We start from the raw sequence: 4,530 nt of genomic DNA, 5'->3' as shown, positions 1-4,530 counted from the left end.
GGCTGTGTGGGAACTGGTCTCCAGGAGGAGAGGCTGCACTCCGAGCTGAGTGACTGCCAGTCCTTGTGGGTCTGGGACAGGCCCCAGGAAGCTTATGTAGATGGGAGTGAGGCTTTGGGAGGTCCCCTCTCCACGCAAGCCTCTTGAGCAGTGATTCTGGTGCCAGGCCCAGGAGTGGGCAAACCTGGGTACTCTAGTGACGAGGGCACCCAGGCAGGAGAGGGCTGGCACTGCGAGCAAGCCCTTCTGGAAGCACCTGGTTTGGGTAGAATCTTCGTGCACCTGAGAGTGGTGACAGATGGGCGTGGAGGGACTGGCCAGCCCTTTTTGCACCCCAAGGACAGGCTGGCTCTTTGCAAGCTCTCTGTGCTCTCTGGGACATGCCAGGCGCAGAGAAGCTGCAGGTGATGGGGTTTCCAGCCAAGGCAGAACCCTCTCTGTGCTCCACTCCTAAGGGTGGTGAAGAGTGTCCCCTGTCTGGAGGAACACTGGGGACCATGACCAGGAGGAACCCAGAAGTGTCTCCCACTCAAATTAATCCTCACACCTGGGTGCAGCTGTGGATGCATTTTCTGCTTCCTCTCCAAAGGACTGAAAGTCTGGGGTGCTCCATGTCCACAGAGCAGGGCAGGAGCCGGTGCCCAGCTGTGGGCAAAGGGGCAGAGGTTCCTGAGTGCCAGACAGCAAGTCAGAAGGCCAGCAGCCACTGGACCAGGAGGGAGCAGAGTAGATAGGAGAGGAAAAGGCTCCCTAAGTTTTTTTAGTTTGTTTGTTTGTTTGTTTGTTTTTTGAGAAATTTTGGCTATAGGGTGTGTGCACTCGCCAGAGAGACAGAGAGAGACAGAGAGATAGAATGTGAGTAATCATCTCCCAGGGAGAATGACCATACCACAATCCCTTCTCCATTCTCCTGTCTGGATCTTGGGCACGCCACACACATGTGCCTGGTATGATTTTGAAGCCAGCGGGTTCAGGACCCAAACTTTGGTCAGCCATGTGGGAGTCCGGCCTGGGTCTTTCCCCACGCTGGCTCTGTGGGAACTGGGTGCTTCAACTACTACGCCATCTGCTGATCACTCCCTGGGGTTTTAAGAGGGCTTGAGGAGGGGTCAGGGAGGGCTAGGGGAGGACATAGGGAGGACTCTGGATGGCCAGCTTTCTGACAGCTACCTGCCCTCTCCACAGGGGACTGGGCAGGGCTGGGACGGAAGCAGCTGATTTGCTGAAAGACTCCATTCCTTACCCAAACAGCCCGGATGCCCCAGCACACTGTCCTGGGTGCAGAGTGCAGGGAGAGCCCATGGGAGGCTGTCCTGTGGCCTAGAGCAGAGAGGACGTCCCTCTCCGCCCTCCACATCACGTGTGGGAAGGCCCAGGAGTCAGGAACAGTTGCTGAGACCTGGGCAGCGGGAAGGAGGCCAGCAAACCTCACAGACATTTTGGGTGCCAGGGACCTACATGGGGAAGGTCCGGGTTCATGTCCTGGGACTTCCCTGAGCACACAGAGTATGTGCGTTACCTATGACCCAGGCTGCCTGAGGCTGACAGAGGGGCGTGGAGGGACTGGCCAGCCCTTTTTGCACCCCAAGGACAGGCTGGCTCTTTGCAAGCTCTCTGTGCTCTCTGGGACATGCCAGGCGCAGAGAAGCTGCAGGTGATGGGGTTTCCAGCCAAGGCAGAACCCTCTCTGTGCTCCACTCCTAAGGGTGGTGAAGAGTGTCCCCTGTCTGGAGGAACACTGGGGACCATGACCAGGAGGAACCCAGAAGTGTCTCCCACTCAAATTAATCCTCACACCTGGGTGCAGCTGTGGATGCATTTTCTGCTTCCTCTCCAAAGGACTGAAGGTCTGGGGTGCTCCATGTCCACAGAGCAGGGCAGGAGCCGGTGCCCAGCTGTGGGCAAAGGGGCAGAGGTTCCTGAGTGCCAGACAGCAAGCCAGCAGGCCAGCAGCCACTGGACCAGGAGGGAGCAGAGTAGATAGGAGAGGAAAAGGCTCCCTAAGTTTTTTTAGTTAGTTAGTTAGTTTGTTTGTTTTTTGAGAAATTTTGGCTATAGGGTGTGTGCACTCGCCAGAGAGACAGAGAGAGACAGAGAGATAGAATGTGAGTAATCATCTCCCAGGGAGAATGACCATACCACAATCCCTTCTCCATTCTCCTGTCTGGATCTTGGGCACGCCACACACATGTGCCTGGTATGATTTTGAAGCCAGCGGGTTCAGGACCCAAACTTTGGTCAGCCATGTGGGAGTCCGGCCTGGGTCTTTCCCCACGCTGGCTCTGTGGGAACTGGGTGCTTCAACTACTACGCCATCTGCTGATCACTCCCTGGGGTTTTAAGAGGGCTTGAGGAGGGGTCAGGGAGGGCTAGGGGAGGACATAGGGAGGACTCTGGATGGCCAGCTTTCTGACAGCTACCTGCCCTCTCCACAGGGGACTGGGCAGGGCTGGGACGGAAGCAGCTGATTTGCTGAAAGACTCCATTCCTTACCCAAACAGCCCGGATGCCCCAGCACACTGTCCTGGGTGCAGAGCGCAGGGAGAGCCCATGGGAGGCTGTCCTGTGGCCTAGAGCAGAGAGGACGTCCCTCTCCGCCCTCCACATCACGTGTGGGAAGGCCCAGGAGTCAGGAACAGTTGCTGAGACCTGGGCAGCAGGAAGGAGGCCAGCAAACCTCACAGACATTTTGGGTGCCAGGGACCTACATGGGGAAGGTCCGGGTTCATGTCCTGGGACTTCCCTGAGCACACAGAGTATGTGCGTTACCTATGACCCAGGCTGCCTGAGGCTGAGGGTAGATCATGAGGTCCCTGGGGGAGAGGGGTCTCTCTTTCTCTCTCTCTCTTTTTCTTTTCTGATTTGCCAAGAGTGCACATGTGCTCACAGGAGAGAGGCAGAGACACAGAGAGGGAGAGAGAAAATGAGAAAGCGCTCCCCATGGGGCACAGTCACACTGTCATCCCTTCTCCTCCATCTTTCCTTTGTTTGGGGTTTGGGGCACACATCTGCAACCCATGTGTTTTTCAAGCCACCAGATCCAGGACTCATGCATAGTCAGCCATGTAGGATCCAGCCCCCTTAACCACCATGCTAGCAGCTGGCTCTCTCTCTCTCTTAATCTGTCTGTGTATTTTTTTTTTCCTGGAGAGGTTTTTGCTATAGGGCACATGTACTCATCAGAAAGACAGAGAGAGACAGAGAGACAGAAAGCAAGAAATCACCCCAGGGCACATGGCCATGCCGCAGTTCCTTCTCCTCCATTCTCCTCTCGGGATCTTGGGCACGCACGCACACGCGCCCGGTGTGAGTTTAAGCCATCGGGTCTGGGACTCGAACTGTGGTCGACTACATGGGAGGGAGTCCAGCGACATAGCCATTATACCAACTGCTGGTCCCTCAATCTGTATATCTTAATAAATGAATAAACTTAAAAACAATACAGGCATTTTTCAGCCCGCCCCTGAGGCTTGGACAGGACAGCTCGTTTCTGTGCACCTGCTTGATGGAAGGAAGCAAGCCAGGTGGCAAATCGGGTAGAGCTTAGAAAATGGATGCTCCTGAGGCAGGATGTGCTCTCAGCCTCCTGAAGCCAAGCCTGCCGCCGAGAGTGAGCAGTCTAATCGGCCTGGGATGCCACTCCCATTAGAGTTCAGTCCTAGAAGGATTAAGGTGAGAAGTGGAAGGTGCAGGCTAAAATGGAGCCTGGCTACTAAACAAAGCATTGACCACCAGGCAGGGGACAGACGTACTGGTAAATAAGTGGGCCAGGGCTCTTGTGCCGGTGAAGCTTGCAGCCGTGACAGAGGAGTGGAAAGGAAAGCTGAGCATGGCCAGCCCCACCAGAAACAAGCTAAGCCACAGAGCCATGATCTTGTCGATGAAAATAACCAACTCTGGGGACCAGCAGTTAGTGTAATGGTTATGTCGCTGGACTCCCACGAAGTCAACTGTGGTTCGAGTCTCAGACCCAGTGACTTAAACTCACACCAGGGGGTGTGTGCCTGCTTGCGTGCCCAAGATCCCAAGAGAAGAATGGAGGAGAGGGGATTGTGGTGTGGCCATTTCTCCTGGGAGGTGATTTCTCGCTTTCTGCCTTTGTCTCTCTCTCTCTTTCTGGCGAGCACATGTGCCCTATAGCAGAAACCTCTCTAAATAAATAAGTAAATTACCAGCTCTGCAAAAATAATAATTAATGCGGTTTATTTCAAAGCAGAATATGAGTGACCTAGGCCTGGACAGAAGGCAAAACATGCCTTTCTGGGGTGATCAGGTATGGGGGTTCCTTTTATTTGATTTTAAGAATGAGAGACAAAGTTTGGAATTTTAGTGAAAAGTTTTTCCATTGGTTTGACCCAAAAAAGGCAGGACTGGTAGAAGCGGAGTGGGGGGCAGGGTGGGGTGGGGGTAGGAGGTGTTGTAGGTTATAGGTAGGTTTACAGTTTTTAGGTTGGTGATTAGAAAAGGAAAGTTGCAGGGACCAGCAGTTAGCGTAATGGTTATGTTGTTGAACTCCCATGTAGTTGACTG

General features: G+C 54.2%; 1 protein-coding gene across 3 annotated transcripts in view; it reads left to right on the top strand.

Moving 5' to 3' along the window:
* Window positions 1–4,530, top strand: part of PAK6 (p21 (RAC1) activated kinase 6) — a 46,320-nt gene that overhangs the window by 723 nt on the left and 41,067 nt on the right. The window lies entirely within an intron of this gene.

Source organism: Tupaia chinensis, unplaced genomic scaffold, assembly GCF_000334495.1.
Source record: "Tupaia chinensis unplaced genomic scaffold, TupChi_1.0 Scaffold000605_1, whole genome shotgun sequence".
NCBI classification, from domain to species: domain Eukaryota; kingdom Metazoa; phylum Chordata; class Mammalia; order Scandentia; family Tupaiidae; genus Tupaia; species Tupaia belangeri.
The sequence above is the reverse complement of the archived record's forward strand: the minus strand, read 5'-3'. Positions and strand labels throughout refer to the sequence as shown.